Source organism: Rhyacophila brunnea, unplaced genomic scaffold, assembly GCF_057557595.1.
Source record: "Rhyacophila brunnea isolate RB1 unplaced genomic scaffold, BYU_Rbru_1.0 scaffold_6, whole genome shotgun sequence".
NCBI lineage: Eukaryota > Metazoa > Arthropoda > Insecta > Trichoptera > Rhyacophilidae > Rhyacophila > Rhyacophila brunnea.
This window is the reverse complement of record NW_028233276.1, coordinates 28327999-28348787: the sequence shown is the minus strand read 5'-3', so window position 1 is coordinate 28348787 and position 20789 is coordinate 28327999. Positions and strand designations below refer to the sequence as shown.

The window sequence follows — 20789 nt, the reverse complement described above, 5'->3', positions numbered from 1 at the left end:
AAATATACAAAAAAATGTTTGCCAAATTAACCATCTTGTATGAATGTGTTACGTAGCAATGGGACGCATCGAATCAACGCTGCTAAATTAGTAAATTTCATACAGAAACATAGAAATTCACACACATACAAAGTTATTCAAAACTCAATCTCCCTTTTGGCACTCCTGGAAAGTTAGTCATATTTCCCTTATAATTACGCACACATATTATGTAAGTAACAGTTGAATACTTAATTCTATATAAATCGTCATAATATTAAAGAGAATACTTAGCAACATGATTTTTTCATTATTAATGGCATTACCAAAAATTAATTATGAATAATACTTCTTATTACAATGTAGATAAAGTTAATTTTTAACAAGGAACGTACCTAATAACTAATAATATAGTATATAGGTGTTCTTACAGCAATATCTGGCGTGAAACCATCGGTAAAATACAATAACAATGCTGTTAAGACATAATGAAGATTTTATATAATTATCTTTTCTGTAATGTTGTTGGAGTTCTTTTTTCAATAAAATTTATTTGTTTACGACATAATTCAGTTTATATGAGAATATTTTGACAAATTCATTACTATCTACGGACAATATCATTTATGAGAGCCCCTCGATGTCCGTTAATATATCAACGCACCTCTTGGTTTAAAATAAAAATAGGTTACGAGAATTAAAAATAGATTTATCATGGAAATTTTATTTAAATAGAAACTTAAATACTTATTGGATATTTATATTAAATATAAGGATATTTTAATTTTGTATTAACTAAAATTATGTAAAAACACATACATATTAAAAGAAAACCTGTAAAAAAAAACGTTGAACCGAATGGGACCCGAACTCGCGTCTTTCACTTTCCGGGTGAGTGCTTTGGCCTCTAAGCTAATGATACGTCTATGATTCATGTGACTTATTTCTTATACAAAGGTTCATAAAATTCTACCAATCAGGAAACAATATATTTTATGATCAATTAGGATAAATAATGACATCATTAAATTAGAGACCAAAGTACTCACCGGAAAGTGAAAGACGTCAGTTCGAGTCCCACTCAGTCCAACTTTTTTTAGATTTTTTTGAAATATGTGTGTTTCTAAGGTTTTTCGTATAAATAAACAAACATTTTTAAACTCTTGTGTATATCCAGTATTGAATAAAAAGATATAAGTACATATGAGTTATAAAAAAATATATATGAAGTATTGTTTTATTTATTTGCTATTTTTGTCATGCATTCGTGAAATACAATCGTATGAATTATTTACTCAGTCTCACTCGCATTCATAATACTATGTAATATGAAATAAAAAAACCTTCAATAGGAATTGCCAACTGTCATCATATTCACCCTTTACTAGGTATATAGTTAAATAGGTAAACATTACCTTTCGTTGAGTTAATCGTTAATGTATATTTGATCCAGAGTATGGATATAATGAGTTAAGTGAATAAATGACTAGCGTCACTTAGCTCACACGCTTGGTATGAGGATGAAAATGGTAGATCATAAAAACGACGATACCCGAAAAGAAAGGCGTTCAGTTTCCAACACGAATTAAGGAAAAATAAATACCTAACTAAAAAGTTTTTCATTTTTATTTTAAGCTTCCTTATTCAGTGCTAAATAAACAGACATAAAAGCAGTGGCGGCTCATGGATAAGAAATTTGGGGGTGCTGCAGTTGATTAAAAATTAAAATAAATGTTTATTTGGATTATATTTTACTATTAACATCAAAATTAAATATAAATAATTAATTATATTAATAATTAAAATGAAGAACTTTGGATAAATTGCTTGCAGAAATAAATTTTAACAATGTTAATAAATTATTATAGCTATATTTATTTCCTGGTTGTGGCACGCGTGCTCACGCGCGATGCAGAAGCGAAGAAATACTGAAATCGGACTGTCTGACCGGCAGTACGAAGCTACGAGCACCGCTGCCCGCGCCTCTCCGTCGCTCACTCGTGAATATTCTATTGAAATTGGTACTGTGCAAAATCAAGTACTTACCGTGGTGTATGATATTACAGGTAAAACAGTAAAGTAAGTAGAAAAGAATACGTGAAAGATACTGATTTACTAAATAATTAATTATTAAACATACCGTACGTATAATAAATATTAAATAACCGTAAATACCTAATTACTATATAGATAGTAAGCACATAATGCATTATTCTATAAAAAAAATTAACAATATGAATTCATAGTTCACTTTAATAATATGATCTATATGTGATGTTATTACATAATAATATACAAGTATATTATATTAAAAAGAAAAAAAAACAATTATCTTATCTGGGGTCGTTCTGCGTTTTGGTCTGACGCGTTTATGTTTTCTCTAGGATAGTAATCTGTCTTCAAAGATTGATGACTACAGAAAGCTTTACTCTTTTCTTATTATTAAATTGAAAGTATCTAAAAAATACTATTACATTTTGTAATGACTACCTGAGTTATTCTAAGCCGTATATTTACGTATTAAAAGTGTATTTAAACATATCCAGGAATATGAAATATTTGTATGTTTAATGCAAAGGACTATAAACATTTTTCGCAAATGGCTACCTACCTAACGCGACAATAAATAATATAAAGTATTATATCAATAGATACAATATAAATATGTATGCAAACGTATAATATAATATTATGTTATGCAAACTACTCATATATTGAATAGCCGAATCAAGATCGTGCATACAAGTTTATACATTTTATTTTCTGTATAAATTATGTCGATTTTAGGTAATAAGTCGTGAATTTAACTTCAAATAATATGATGATTATAGACATGCGTCGGTCACGTACTTGAAAGATGGGAGTTAGAGGCTTCCTGTGAAACAGTCGTTGCATTATGACCGATTCAGATGTCATGGCTAAAACTACGTATCCGTCCAGCCAAATCTTTCGTAAACGCTCTGAAGATATTAGTAGCAAATCATTGGGTAGGTACTTTACAAAAACAGAAGCAAGTCAGACCATTCTTCGTGATTGCATTGTATGGGAGTTTTTGTTAAGTTTGTTGAATCAGTATAAACGAGATATGGCAATCATGTACATAATTATCGTGAAGAAGCGGTGCTACAAAAACAATCTACGCACTTCAGGTCTGGCATAGCGGAAGTTGCAAGAGTTGGCGATGGATCGAGGTAATAAGCGCGAACTTGTGCTTGTCCAATGCCCTAATACTGGGTCGTGACAGGGTGAAAGGAGAAGAAGAAATAAATTACCATTAAGGTAAGCTGAGTACGTTAACTTCCATATTATTGGAGTTTATATTAAAATATTGTCTTAAGACAACATTGTTGACCGTTAAATTTGTCCTAATTATCGTGTTTTTGCTCTCCGTAAAATACTAATTTTAGATGTATAGTAAGATAATTCTTCCACATATTCAATAAACTTTCACGCCATGTGATAAACGTTATAAGTACTTACTATTAATATAATTTTATATTACAAATATATATTTTTTTTTATCTTGGTTGTACCGTTGTACGAATATATAAAAATGTTGGGAACCACTGATATAGTTCATCTGACTTGTCATACAAAAATGTACTTACTATTTTTCAATCAAAAGTGTAATATAATATGCAGATTTGTTTACATAATTCTACCAGGAAAGCAGTCCAAGGTTTAAATGTTGACAGCTACCGCACACAATACTCTGTTTCACGTATGAATAATATAAATAGAACACCCAAGATTTGTAGGGAATTTCGTGAAGTAAACACTAAGCGTCGACTTATAGCTCTATATGAATACTAACGTTTCAAAATATGCTAACTCACATTTTTATAATTTCTAGAAAAGGCGAAAAAATTGTTTTGGCCTCTACGTACCTAATCAAGATAACAAAGAATACAATATTTCGTAATCGATAAAAATAATTTGAAAATTAAAATAAAAATGTCTCATTATTGTTATAAAAATTTTAAACTAGGTATTTTAACATGGATTTGACATAAACACTGAGACTGACATCGAAACTTTAACTTAACATAAAAAATCAAAATACTTTGAAAGTAACCAACATGGACTTCGAAAGTTCTGTTACGTGAAGTTTGCATATAATGAAGAAGATAGTTCAAAATGTAAAGGTGTTACTTTTGAATGTAGTTGACATAAATTGGAAATAAAATCGAAACTTAACATGAAATTTGAAAGTAGCCACTGTAGAGTTAGCAACTTTTTTTACTTACAGTATGGGAACTATGAAGGGACTGTGATAGAGTGGTTCCAAATGTGAAGGTAGGTACCTATTATAATATAAATTATCATGTGCGTCCACAATGGCCGAGCACATTACGCGTCGGCTTAGAATGTCGTGGATCCCAGGTTCAAATCCTGGGTCTGGAAAATATACGTATTGTTTTTAAATTCGTATTTAGAGTCAGAATATGGAACTAATATGTTGAGCAAATAGCTAACACTCATTTTTCATAAAAAACAAAAAGACGATATTAAAAACTTTCACTCTGTGGAGACTCATATAATCCTATTAGGATCGGACATCAGTTATCATAAAAAAGAAAAACTCTTATACTCTAAAAAATAAGGAAGCCAAATATAAAATATATATGCATATTCACGATGACTTGAAAAAATCAAATTATACTCTCGAACATGTCGTTTATTTTTAAGTAAATCATTTTTTTATTCAATAAAATAGTAGATTAAATTTAAGAATGTTGCATTCTTTATTGAATATTATAATAATATTATATTAACGGAATTGATATGATTCCGCATAACGATGCATGTTGTTAGACAAAAAATCGTGGTTAATGATTTCACCGATCGCTCAATTGGCAATGGATGTGGATTTAAGTCACATTCTTTACAAATATTTTTTCTGTCTAATAGAGGTATGTTTATTTTATGAGATTCTTACATAAAATAAACAAATACTTACGCCTTTCTAATACTATATTGATTGACATGGTGGGTAGAAAAATTGCGTGCTTAAGCGAGGGTCAATTCAGACAAGATAAAAATTATTTCTGCCATCTTATTTTAATCTTTGATCCCTCAGATCAGTAAGTTAGATTATAGAATACGAATTGGTATGGATGCAATTAATTTTTATTTTGATATAAATCAACGACTTATGTTGCAAATATGATGTCATTTGCTCTATTTAAATATGTAATACAACATTATAATACGTTGTTTTATTATAAACAATATACTGAAACTTGACTTATAACTTAAACATTACCTACTTACAGATAAATAGGTAGTATGATAATATATATTTATAATATCTATTTAAATTTTAAACGTTGAAAATTTAAGTTTTAGCCATGTAAGTGGTAGGTATAACAGCTCTATTAATTGTACCCATTAAGAAGAAATATTCTTTAATTATTTTCATATTATTATGATAATATTATGATAATATTATTATATTTTAAAATAAGCTTATTCCTAACATTAAATCTATTTCGCGGTAAATCAATGAAAATTAATTAATAGTTACTTAATTGTTATGTAAATAATACGTTGTATATTATTTTATTTGTTAATATGGAAGTTTGTACACTAAGCTATGCTAAATATTTTTATTTTGACTGGACAATATTACTATATTAAAAATAATGATAACCCATTTTGTTTTCGATAAATGTTATAAAAATAAATTGATTGAAATACTACTTTACTTCTATATTTAACCATATGGTTTTTATTACATATGTGTAAAAATAGTAATTCAATAAAATAATTGATGAATAAAGTTTAAACATTTAATTATTATGTTTTTTAAGAAATCTAAATACCTAATACTTATATTTTTTTGAGTAATAAAAATAGGCTAGTTAAATAAAAAAATGATAGGTCTGCCAGCTACCTAGTTAGTAAATAGGTGTGTAGGTACGAGTATAATGTATGCACAATTGATTGCCTGATTTATGTAACATTTATTTAATTTCCCAGTTATTCAAAAAATCGATAACTATTAATTGACGATATGTATTTATTGGAAGCTGCCTTCACTCTCTCCTGAAACAGAGGTGAAAGACAGTACTGGATGGAGAATCTTAGCTGCCTACGTAAAAAATCCTAATTTTTTAAAATGTCACAATTTGTAAATTAAAATCACTACTGAAAAATATTTTTCTTCAAACGACTTCTATCAAAATTATAGTTAAATTCGATGCGTAGTTAACATTTGACAGTCATCAGAATTATATATTTTCACATTTGCCGTAGCAATAGGAAAAACGAGTTTCGTGCTGTCATAAAACAAAAGGGCAACATAATAACAGAGGGCTATTGTGTGGTATTATTAGGTCATTTGAAAGACGAGTTGAACGGTTAAGTTTATCACACAAAAAGTTCTTTTCCACCAGGACGCGCCGTCCTGATCGACCGTTGCAATAACAAAAGTCAGCTTCAAATTGGATTGTCATCCACTATATCTTCCGGATCTGGCCTTATATAAGACTTTTTCATGTTCACGAATTTTAAAAAAGCATGGTGCATATTGAAACATTAAATAATTGTTCTGTTCCTATTAAATGGAGTTAACTTGATTTTTAACAAACTTTTGAAACTACTTTCATAATAATATGACCGAGAAGAAATATAATGTTTATAACAATGAAAATTTACAGAGAAACTGTCAAATCCATGGATGTATACATAATATACGAGTATATTATACTAAAATACTACAATGATAATGTAGGGAGCGACGGTACAAATTTAAATTGATGGTGTCAGATGATAATAATATAATATCTGATAAATAGTCATCACATTTTAATTACATTAAACATTTCAATTAAATTGCATGACATCTCATATTAACTTTGTTGACATGGTATTTCAATGTAAAAACCTGACAGTCATTATTATAATATATTACAATCTTTAATACATCTTTTGTCATTATAACAATAATTTCTATAAATAACATCCGAATTTACGTAACAAATTATAATGTTCAGTAATTTATATACCTATGTTTAATAATATCGGAAAATATTTTATTACTATAATCAATTGGTAATGGAAAAGTAGAATAAAAAGTGATAAATTTAATATAGTTCATTGTTGTGTTGATTTTCTATTAGAAAATCGTAATAACTGTCAATAATTCACGGAAATATTTCCAAATTTTATAAAAAAAATATTTCCATCTAATTTAGTTATGTATTAGATACATGTATTATTTTTTTTATTACCTACGTATGAATAATTAATAATGTCGGCAATTTGAATGTCAATTTAATGTTGGTATGTTTATTAATGTTGTTCCGCAAATGCCTGTAGGTACACTATTTCACTTTGCCTACATAAAAATTAATATGGTTTTGCACTTGAGAGTCATATACCAAAATTAATATTCGTGTGAGTCAGTCCATGGGTACATAGTATTTATATTATAAACCCCAACTGTTTTTTTTTATGTTAAATTTATTTTACCTTATACATAATACCTATATTATTCCGATTACTTTAAAATACGGTAGATACTTACGTTAACAAAACACAAAACTGTGTATTAAATATATCTGTACTAGGATAGAAAATGGTTACATAATATAATGTAGTTTTATCATTTTTTAGATTTCTAAATAATATTATATTTTTTAGCCATTACATAATTACCCACGGTGGCCGCGCGGCTTAAGCGTTAGACTATCACGCCGTGGGTCCCAGGTTCGAATTCTGGGTCTGGCAAGTACACGTATCGTTTTTCAATTTGCGTCTGCCAGGGAATGGACCTAATAGGTTGAGCAAGTGGCTGACATCCATTTCTCGTAAAAAACAAAATCCATTAACGGCCCACGTGCTGGTCGTAAGTCAAAATTGAGTTTTTATTGTATTTTCAAACCATAATCCTGGACACTCCTTAAACATTGTAGATAATCTATTTATAAAATTTTGAAGCCTTATTATCTTTTATGGTTATTTTAAACATTTTATGACTGCATAAAGTATTTTTGTTACATAAAATAGTATTCTTTTAAACCTCTCGCTCTAATGTTTTAGAATAGAGTCATATTTCGGTACATTTTTACATTTATTAATTTTTAAACGCATTTATAAAACCATTAGTATAATTTATTACGAGATAATTTTTGTAAAATATTCACGATAAAAAATTATATTGATAATCTCTGTGATCCCAAATTTGACAAGAATTAGGCATTTTATTATTCAAAAAATCGGCAAGATTTACACATTTGAAGATAATTCTAAAGATACTTATTATAAGCTATGTATTTGACCATTCAAGAGTGATAAAGATCTTATGAATAATGATTGCTTTATAATAATTATTGACCTAAGAATAAGGTAGTGTTTTTTTGAAATACGCCATTTCTTTTGTCATTCCCCAGTGGTTAAGCTACAACATACGGCCGTAGCCATAAATTGACAAACTATAATTGAAGTAGGGAGTAAAATTATGTTAACGCGCGTGTTTGAACATGTACCTAACCGAATTTTTTTTTATTTTTTTTTAAACGGTACATGTTCAAACACGCGCGTTAACATAATTTTACTCCCTACTTCAATTATAGTTTGTCAATTTATGGCTACGGCCGTATGTTGTAGCTTAACCACTGGGGAATGCCAAAAGAAATGGCGTATTTCAAAAAAACACTACCTTATTCTTAGGTCAATAATTATTATAGAGCAATCTTTATTCATAAGATCTTTATCATATTTGAATGGTCAAAAGCATAAATTATAATAAGTATCTTTAGAATCATCTTCAAATGTGTTAATCTTGCCGATTTTTTGAATAATAAAATGCCTAATTCTTGTCAAATTTTGGATCACAGAGATTATCAATATAATTTTTTTATCGTGAATATTTTACAAAAATTATCTCGTAATAAATTATACTTATGGTTTTATACATGCTTCAAAAAATTAATAAATGTAAAAAAATTTAACACCACTGCACAGTTATGTACCGAAATATGACTATATTCTAAAACATTAGAGCGAGAGGTTTAAAAGAATACTATTTTATGTAACAAAAATACTTTATGCAGTCATCAAATGTTTAAAATAACTATAAAGGATAATAAGGCTTCAAAATTATATAAATAGATTATCTACAACGTTTAAGGAGTGTCCAGGATCATGGTTTGAAAATACAATAAAAACTCAATTTTGACCTTCGACGAGCATGTCCCCCCTTAATACTGACCTCTACTATGCGGAGGCCCATATGATCCTATTAGGATCGGACATGGTCGAAAGAAGAATATTATTATAACATTTAAAAAATAAATATATTTGAGATGATAAACTAGTTTCCATTTTCAATTGCCACAAAAATAATGCTTGTGTTTATTATTATTAAATTAGTGTTCTCCATATTTTTATACGGAGTCGAGTCATGGACCCTGAAAGCAAATGAGCGGAAAGTAATTGATGCCTTCAAGATGTGGTATTGATGCCGAATGTTTTGTATTTCTTGGATAGAATACAGGACGAACCATAGACTGTAGATAAAGGAATGGCTCTCGACAATTTGTCTGAGACGCATTCTGCAGTTTTTTGGACATAATGTCCGGCGCGGACCGGACAACCTTGAGAGGTTGGTGGTTTTGGGTGACCTTCAGTGATGGCAAAGCAGAAAAATATCATCTACGTGCTGGAGCGACCAATTGAAGGACCTGCCTGTGGGCACCATTCATTTTGCCCTGAGAGAAGCGGAAGATTGAATGGGATGGAAAGTCTTCGTCGCTCAAAGGATGGCAAAATTCATAGAAAATGAAACCTCTAATCAATTATTTAAAAAATAAATACAAAAATTGTTGTAACATCATAATCCTTATTCTTATTGTAATAATATAAGTTATCCAATTTTTGAATTAAAACTTCTTTCTTATCTTATTGCAAAACTGTATTTTTGCTCTTTCGTAAAATAGTGTACCAGACATAATTAATATTGGGTCGATCTATTATAACAATTTTAATAATTAAATTTTTGATGATATATGTATTTTTATTATGTCTGACAAAAATTAGTGTCTGTTTATATTTAACAGTATTTAAATTGTAATCAAGACACGATAAATAAAATAAGTAATGTTAAAATTTAAAAATTCTAACAATTATTGTAATATGTCTAGAATATTTTCTAAAGAAGCATTGTAAAAAATATATCTATTTCTGTTCGGACAGGTTTTTCAAATCCTCAAGGTGGCAAATATATTAGAATTCCGTTACCGTAAAAAAAACTATAAAAAGTCAGTCGAAACTGGTTTAGCAGATAGGAACCTACCTACGTAAGTATCTAATAATATTGTGTCTAGCTAGAGACTTAACATCTAAAGGAAATCGCGTTAAAATTATCATACGTATTATAATCTCAAGTCCCTGATGGCAGCTTAAAATAGTTTAATAAAATACGAAAATGTTTTTTTTTTTAATAAAAGCTAAGTATTATATTTAACCACTAAAACATATTATGTTTTATCAATGTTTTAAAATGTATTTTTATAAAAAAAATAAAGAACACTTCATTAAAGTGTTAAATTTTATATGTCGATAATAATACGTTTATACTTAATTATGATTGAATAATTTTGTCGTATTAATTTATTCATATAAAGCAATTTAATTAATGGAGAAATAAATTAAATTCTTTTAAAACACAAAATATAAAAAAATATATAATGGAATAAATAAACATTGATTATACAGATATCCCTAGGTCAAAACTTGATAGTAATTAATCATTACATTACGTTCTTAATAATAACAAAGTCAATTTTTTAAAGAATCCCCAAAAATATTCGTTTAAATTATACAAAATTAGACCGAGTGGGAGTCGAACTCACGTCTTTCTCTTTCCGGGTGAGTGCTTTCATTTCTAAGCTATCGATCTTATTTCTTACATTTACATTTTACTTGGGGTACATCAAAATTCAGCAATCAGGATTCAATCTGCTTTATGATCAATTAAGGTAAATTACATCACTAACTCAATCATAACAGACGTCCATCGCTAGTCGAATTTGATTATCAACGGTCTTGTACTTATGATTAATGATTTTTTCGTGTTTCTTCTATAATAAATAATCTTACATTATTTAACCTTTTATAATATATATTCAGTATAGAATAAAAAAAAAAGTAAATTATTACTGAATTATTACCATTGAATTATTCTGTATGAGTAAGTTAAATAATAAATCAGCCAATATAAACAACTAACTATGAAATGAGAATAAAATTAGCATCTTGAATAATGTCTTTAATTTGAATAAATGTGTACAAAATTTAAAGAAGTTCACTGTATAAGCAAAAAAATGCAAAGAATACATTATTAATTAGAACAATTACAGTTATCAGACACTTATCGTATATTTATTATTTATAATATATAATAATATTATCATTTTTGTGATGAAAATGATAGTTAGATCACCATGATATTCTACAGAGTGTGTATTTAATCATATATTTTTTAATGAATATTGATTAACCAATAAACTAAACCGTGTAATAGATATTTTTTATTTGGATCAAACACAAAACTTGATTTTTTTATAGATACGGGATACAAATTAACATCCAGTTTTAAAGAGAGACATACTGACACAACGTTTCTCCAATATGAATGGAGTACATGTAAATTGGTGTCATGAATAAAAAAATACTAATTTTCGGTTATAATGAAACATAATATATTATTATATAATATATTAACTATAATTTGAAGAATATAATTTGGATGTTTGTATGTTTGTACCGTCCTTCGGTTTTTCTATATAAAAATCCACACGCGCAAAAGGATTTCGACAGAATTTAGACAGTAGATGGAGGCCGATGAGCCGGTGTGGGTGATTGGGGTATTGTTGTTTTTATTTAATAAAACGCAATTTTTTTATAGTACTTATTCCACTTTAATTAATATATTAGGACCGGTTTCTTCCGCCTCAGTTGAAAATGTCCCACTGAGGCGGACGAAACCGGTCCTAATATATTAATTAAAATGGAATAAGTACTATAAAAAAATTGCGTTTTATTAAATAAAAACAACAATACAATGCAGTTCCACCATAAATTGACAGTTAAAAAAATAGAAAAAGGTGATTGGGGTCTCAAATTTCAGATGTAACCCATTGCATCCCGGGGACAGTTTTACGGTTTTTTTTTCGGAAAAGGCCGTCGCGTACAGAGCCTTGAAACGCGAAATTTAACGCTGCAACCCCCATTTGTTAATAAAAATATTGCTAAAATAGCAAAGTTAGATGCAAATAATTGTGTTATTAGAATCGCTAATCGGCTGGCGCGGCACGGGCGATGCTGTGCTGCCACATTAGATCGGAATGCTTCAATCACGGACAGTTGTAGTGAATATAAAGTGGCATCAAGAGTGGGGGGTAGTAAAAATCTATATATTTTAGCATCAAATGGAAAAGCCATAAATATCGTTTATCGAAAAGCCCTGGAATGGTGCAATAAATGTACAAAAATTAACCATATTATGTTAAAAATAAAAATCTCTAATATTGTATTTTTTACATATTTAAATTCAATCCTTTGCACTCTACGTATTAAATTTAGTATTTTTATTTTCAAATATTAAACCATTCCACTCCCGGGCAGTGCCGGGTGATACTGCTAGTATAAATATTTAGATAAACATATTGACGGTTTGTTTGATATTGTGAGATTTAACCATTTTATGTGTCGATAGTAAAAGCAGAATTTGATATTTTGAGTTATTCCATAGACCCCGATGCTATTTTTACTTTGTATCAAATTTCCTTTTCAATTGGACGAAAGAAATTTGAAACTTTGTTTACTGAAAATTAACTACTCGTTTAAGCTAAATTGAACGATTACTCAAGTTCATACTTTGTTCCATTCCACAATAAACCATTAACCAGTAGTAGGTACAGTAAATAGTTACTGCCAATTAATAGTTATATTCATTCTAATATCATCAATAATTAGAAAATGTAAAAAATATATTTTACATGAATTTTACATTTAATCATACGCATTCTGTTTAAACTTGGGATTATTATAGTAGCTGACAGAAATTTCGATCCCAATTCCATGATTTGTAAAAATTAAAACCATACAAAATCTTTGCAATAATATGGATCAAAGATCATATTATTTTTGTTATGTTTATGTACTTATACTTTTCTAGATCAACCTAATCACAAAAAAATCACGAGTACTACGTTGGAACTTATATTAATGAGTGTTTGAAGGACTTACGCAATCGCCCCTCTTTGTATGACAATAGACAATATTTTAAATACAGAAAAATAATATCAGGTATACATTATTATATTACAAATGAATGACTAGTAAAATATAAAAACACTATTGAATTCTCAAGATTTCAGCATAGTTCCAGGATTACAAACTCTCAATCAATCAATGCCAACTATTATTTTTTAAGCCAAACTAAAAAACTATATTAAAGTGTGTGGTTATTATTATTAATAAATAGCTAATGAAAAATGAAAATCTTAATACTAAATATATTTTTATAAAATCAGGAAAAATCCATTGTTAAACCGACTGTCATTATTTTTTCATCGAGAATTGTTTTTTTACGTATCATAATATCACCAAATTTAATCGATTCATAAAAACTTCCTGTAAGATGTCATTTTTATGGGAAATCTTCAAGTGTATAGAAAAATATTATTTGATATTATTCCTTTTTGAAAAAAAAATCCTCTAATACTAATATAATATTCCATACGATTTAAAGCTTAAACTGAAAAAAATAATAAAATCTCAACATTAACTAACCAAACTCAATTATTTTTAATTAGTAATCTATAAAGTCGTTTATAATATCTACTATTGTTTTATTGATAATTTAGACAAGATATTGAAAGTGTAATAGAACAAAAATTACTTCATACTAAATTGAGGTTGTGCTGTATATTGTGAGTCCAGTGTTAGAGTAATTATCGACCTGCATATTATTATATTGATGGAACAATAGACAATAATTATTAAACGTTGTAGGTGACCGACGATAAACAATGCGAGAAAATTATATAAATTTTTGAAACAATTAACCAACTAGCATCTTCCCTAACAAAATATAAAAGTCTTATTCGTTTTTCTTGTCCAGTGAATATAATGTATTATGATATTTTTAGAATTATATATTATACTCCACTGCACTTGTGTTTGTGATTTTTTCACTTCTATTACTAAATACACAACAGTTTCACTACACTACTACCATTGGCCCTGTTGGCATGTTGTTGTGTTATAAAACAAAATATATTTATATACACGCATATAAAAGAAATTCAACTCTCACTGAGCAGGAGAGTTTAAATTGATTTTTATCTACGTATTAGGGAACCACAATTAACATAATATTCAATAGTAAATAATTCGTAAATATTGTGTACTAAATATATTATATATTATTGGAATTTTATTAAATGATAGAATGGGCACTCTTTTATATACGCATCACCTCATAATGTTGCAAGTGCGTTAATTTTGAGATGTTTCTTTTGACAATCAAACAGATAGTCCAATTTTACAAATAAAACATATTGAAAACTGTTCTATTTAGCTTTTTTTTATTTCAATCGATCACATTTTAAGGCTATACTTCAGTTAAGGCATGGTCTAAAAAGATCGTGGCTAGGCGATGCGCGGATTGTGCAAATGACGCATGCTGAGCGAAATTAATTTGTCATATAAATCCAACATGCGTTCATTTAATGTTATGTTTATTGTTATATTACTAATAATAATAGTATATTCATTGGCATGTTTTCTTTTTAAGTACATACGTAAAGTTTTTCAGCCATATTTACACGATTTAAGAATCTTTTCATCCGACGCCATGATAAAACAAATCGACGTACGGACACCTCGCTGTCCGTCTCCGATTGGCGACTAGTAAGAAATTTCGTCGCACCTACTGTTAAAAATTATTTGCCGTTTCACTGAAGTACGCTCTTAATGTTTAAAGGTTAAATGAATGGTAATAATTAAATCTCAATTTAAAATTTCTGACTTCGTATGAGATTGAGACCGGAACCTCCCACAAGATGGGTGACTAAGTATGAATATACTTAGGAACATCATATTAATTCATACAACTAGCAATATTTTTTATCTTTATTATTTTGGAATCCATAACACCTATCCTTGAATAAGTAATACGTGCATAATTTCAATTAACCACTATTTACAAGGTATGTATTTATTTTAATTATTATGAGTACTCAACTGTAATGATTATGTATGACATATATATTATTCAATCAAAAATTAATGATATAAATAAACATATATATATTTAAAAAATAATTTATTATGATCTTGGTAAATATTTTTGATCGAATGATAATAAATATTATAAAACAATGTATATTGAAATGTTGTATTATCAAGTTAATTAAAACAACAAAATTAACGATATCTTGTTAGGATTGTGTATCGTTCATTCTTGAGGTATCCGTTTTCTAAGTTAGTCTTACTTTTGAAATAATTAATTAACGGAACAATCAGAAACCAAAAATTAATTCAACTTCATGTTTTACATTTATTAAGTTTTGTTCAAGTTGGTGTAGACAGGTTTCTGTATTAAAAGTAGTAAGGATTTTTATTAATAAATTATATTCTTTACAAGCGGCCGGAGCTCATGATTAATGATTAAGAAGAAAATTAGTAATTAATTACATTCAACACAAATATTATAATATGGTATGCAGGCCTGAAATTCACAAAGTAATACGTGGTCTAGTATGATCATAAACATATTGGTAATGCAGTTTTTCTTGTAAGTCAAGGATGTCCAACACGTCGTTCGCGGGGTGGATTTTGATAGATCACACCATTGAGTACTTACCAATACTCGTAAAAATATAAAAAGCATAAATAATTTATAACAAACTATATTTTTTTTTTAGTTTTTGAAAGGGAAGCATTAACCATTCCTATTTATATTTCCTTAACTAGTGTACGAGAAAATAGTTTCAAAATTAACCGTTTGATTAATTTTGTATACGCATAGTCTGCTGCAGGAGTGAGAGAAAGAGATTATGTGAATCTCAGTGCTTTAAACTGAGTCTTAGTTTCTCCCTACCGTGGCATAGCAGGCTCTTTGTACATTGTGATATATATTTAAAAAAAAAATACTGCAATGAGTGCCCAAAAGAACACCAAAACAAAAATATTGGGAATTTATTTGATGGTGAAAGACAAATGTTTTTATTTAATACAGCCAAATATAATCCATTTATTTAAGTTGACGTATGACAATAAAAGATTGGTGTGATAGATCGCTGTCAGTTTTGATATTGGATGATCACAGCCTACTTAAAGTTGGACATGCCTGTTGTAAGTGAATCGAAGATAATACGTATAATACCACTGCATACAAATTTCAACCCATTTATCAGTAAGTATTTAACCTATACATCCACTGATTATATAGCGATTAATCACCATGGAAAATTCTAACATAATCCTTTTTTCATTATTATCTGTTTGTTATCATATAATATTAATGAAAATCTTGCTGAATAAATACAGAATACGCTAAAAATACTTTAATTCAATAAGGTGTGTGTTAAAATGTTTTTTATCATTCAAATATTTAAATGAGATCATTTCGTAAATTTATAGACTCATTAATAATTAATACAAATGAAAGTGGTAAATAGACAAACGCCATTTGACCATTTAAAAATCTATCAACAACATTTTTTATTTCTAAGTAGGTAGCGACTTTGTATTTATTTAGTCTAGTAAAAAGTGAACTTGACTGGTTGTTATCATTAATCTTGATGGAATTATTTATTTTTGAAGCAAACCGATTTTTCCAAATAAGCATGCTGTCTAGTTGTCATTTTATTGGTACCTTAACATGACGTCTTCAATGATTTTTTTGAATAACCATGCCCTTGCTTTTTCATACAAGGTGGTTGGGAGGGTTAGTTACATTGATGTGCAGTTAATTATGGTCCTCCATTTATATCTTTAATTTTCTTTATGGCCAGAATTAAATATTTTATATAGCGTTCTTATATTGTTTTGTTGTTTAGTATTTCATAAGGTTTTTGGAGGTCAATTGCATAGTTATGCTGTCTACATAGAATTATTTTGCTTCTTTTTTATTATAGGGCAGTCGTTGATGACATACCACACAGTTTGAGATGTGTAGCCGTCACATGGACAACAGTCATCATCCCTCAATTTAAATATGTTTTTATATAGACTCGCACTACTCCGTGGCCTGCTAGTATCTGTGTGAGTTTGCATGATATTTTTATATTCCTGGCAAGAGTAATGGCAGAGTCTTCAATGATTGCGTTTATTGCTGACAAAAAAGTACTCATAGGTACTAACAAAGCTAAGTATCTACATAATCATAGTTTTCGACTAGTTTTGATACTATTGTATGTATGCCAATCTATCTGCTAGTTTAATTTCTGATCAATGAGATATATTATACTCTTTAAACTATCCAAAATTAATAAATTGAAAGTACCTACCTAAGCTTTTAGTTTCAGTAGTTTTTTTTCTGTTTTGCCATTAATTTAACACTTTCGTTTATATACCTTTTGATACCAAAGTTATAAAAAAATTGTAGGTAGTTAAATATATTAAAACTACAGTGTGATCGTTAGCAATAATACATATTCATAAAAAATAATATCAATAATATCTTGTCGTAATACAAAAATATGACATGTAAATATATATATATATATAATATATTATTCTATTAACATATAAGGCATACCTTGGTGTTTCCATTTTTCTTTGTTAACTACATTACATTTTTATATACAGAACACGTTTTATATTGCTTCTAAAAACATCAAAACAAATTTCTTTCTAGTAAAAAAACAAGTTATAAAATCGTCTGTTATTGATATGAACAGACGTATTATCACTTTAAATTCATCACCATGAAGAAGTACGTCCACTGTTAAATTTTATCGAAATCCTCATACTTACTGGAGTACGTACAATTTTAATTACACCAAAATTTTAATAGCATATTATGAATGAACATAGAGTATAACTGATTATTTTATTTTGTCACTACTTATGTCTGTCGATAGTTTTTCATACTTTCTATAACACTTTTTATTCAGTAATTCATAATATGCAATAATCATTATTCTTTAAATTATCACGTTTGGATAGATATCCAATACAACCAATTTACCGCCATTTCAAACGTTATAAAAACATTTCACACCTGTTTTTTATTTATTTTTGATTAAATAGATGTTATTTTCACTTATTTTTAACAATTTAAACACAGTATTTTCACCACAAACGATACCGTATGTTGTTTTTAAGTTATTTCGTGTAAAATTTTCACACAAGAGATTCACGGTGCAACGACGAAAAACAACACGACACATCAACCTCTCTCGGCTGGTGCGAGTCAACTGAAAGATATAGCGACCACTGACGAACTACGTAGCCCAAGCAAGCAACGGATTTGATTTTCAAACTTCGAACGCTCAGAATGTGGGTACGTGAATTTCTATAATCACTGCATTACAATTTCATCAATATAATAATATATTTTTTTCATATACATATATGATTAAAAAATGTACAAAGGTAATAAAAATTAATTTTAAAAATAAATTTAATTGCGAAAACTATTATTATTAACATAAAACATAAGATAACAGCAGGTAGTAATTTTGGTACAAGAAATATATGAATAATATATTTGTGTTAGTAAGTACCTACCTGTAAACTTTTCTTGTGAAATATATATTTATAAAAATATTATAAGTACAAAAATACGTAATATTTTAAAAACAACTGGGATGGAAATAATAAAACTATTTGAGAATGAAATCAAATAAAACGTTCTAATTTTTTTTTTAAATATATTGTAGGCTATTATTTTCAAAGTCGGTAACTTCCATATTCCTTCCTTTTGATATAATCTCATCCATCAAGCAACCATCAAGCCTATTATTTTGGACTGCAAAGAGAACTTTTTCTTTTTACAATCATATTATTAAACAAATAGAAAAAAAGGGAAATGGCGAAATAAAATGTCCTGAATGTTATTAAAATAAATTTAAAAAATCATGTTTTAAGTTTGTCGTAAAATGAGAAAAGGCAGACAATGAATAATTACGACTTAGCAATCAACCTCCAATTTAATTCGATTGATCTAACAAACGGAACTGTCTTTCATAATAAGAATCAAGAAAAATATAAAAATGGAGGTTACCGACTTTGAAACTAATAACATTAATATACTTTCTTCATTAAAAACTTATCATCTTTCATGAGCTTCTACGTATCATTATTATATAATACATTCAATTGTAGATAATTGGGCAGTATCTACTCGAAGCTTTTATAAACCTTGATCAAAGTTTGTGTTTAATATTTGACTAGTATAAAGTACCAAGAAAAGTTTTTGAAAGATAGTTGAAAATGTTCAATTGCAATATAAAATGATGCATAATATATTATAATAGAGGCTGTAATGTATTTTTAATTGAACATCGATACAAATCGAGTTTGAAGATTGATTCTAAGTATTATAATATGTATTGTTCACATACGGCAGTGTATAATTCCGGGTAGAAAATACTTGATTATCCAGTAATTGATATACTATGATCGTTATAACTACTGAATATAGAATTATATGATAACAAATGCAATTTCCTTTACAATAATTAGTTAGGAATGGGGTGACGATGTGTATATATTTCATTGATGTTAAATTAAAATACAATGTTGTATATATTATATAATATAAAAAGTTTTATTCTATTTTTAAACAGCGGAAAGATTTAAATTAATTGCATGAGCAAGGTGTGAATCTATAAATTACGTGTGGGTCATAGTTTTTTTCTCTTATTATATTCTTAGTGAGTGGAATGACTTTTTTCTGAACGTGATTTTTAATGCATTTTTCCTTTGTCTACATGGCTTGTAGTTTTAATTGCAGTATATTGTATTTTAAGTTTCTTTTTATTATTTTCTTTATTGATCAGAGTGATATTTAAAGTGTGCGTTGCGGTAGCATGTGAAACCGAAACTAAGACCTGGGTGGCACCGTAGGCTGTTCAAAAAGACCCATATTTTTTAGGAAACAGTTCTTCGTTCAGCGCTGTGTTATAAATATATATAATATTAAAATATCCACATTTATCCTTCATTTCAAGATCTGTGGTATATTATTTCCGTTAAAATATTTGAAAAATGGAAAGTAATTAACACTGAATAGGTACCTACTATTGCGTCTAGATTGACAAAGATAATAAATCTTTTGTTTCTGATTTAAATATATTCGATTAATAACATCTCGGAAAAGAATTTTTATACAATAAAGATGTCATGAAATGAAAAAGTTTGAAAAAAAATCTGTTGGATAGGAATAATTATAATTTATTGCAATCACGAATTATACGCGTTTATATTGTTCCCACTGTAATTTTACACGTTAAAGTATATGAAGGATATAATACACCAACTATCGAAAAAGGTCGTTTCCAATATAGACCGGAAGAGAAAATAAAAATTGGGTGACATACTAGACTGAGGATGTTAGATTGTGTAAAATGACCAACGCAGGAGCGAAGATAGATTTTTTTTGAAGAATTGAGTCATGAAAATATAAAAACATGTATACTCAGTTGTAATTATTTCATTGAATTTTGAATGAGCATTCCAACTTATATTTCCTTGGCGGCCACATGCCCAGCGTAGGTCAAAACGGAGTTTTATGGTATTTTCAAAGCACTACTCTGAACATTCCTTAAACGTTGTAGATAATT

At 28.2% G+C, this 20789-nt stretch overlaps 1 protein-coding gene across 4 annotated transcripts in view; it reads right to left on the bottom strand.

Moving 5' to 3' along the window:
- The window catches only part of LOC147065495 (atrial natriuretic peptide receptor 1), a 303943-nt gene extending 285521 nt beyond the window's left edge, over positions 1-18422 (bottom strand). The window contains exon 1 of one of the 4 annotated variants that reach the window (XM_085956505.1): positions 17759-18422. The gene's annotated coding sequence lies outside the window, so the exon portion shown is untranslated. The remainder of the gene's footprint in view (positions 1-17758) is intronic. The other 3 variants (XM_085956506.1, XM_085956507.1, XM_085956508.1) reach the window with 3 other exon arrangements.
- Positions 18423-20789: the final 2367 nt, after the last annotated feature.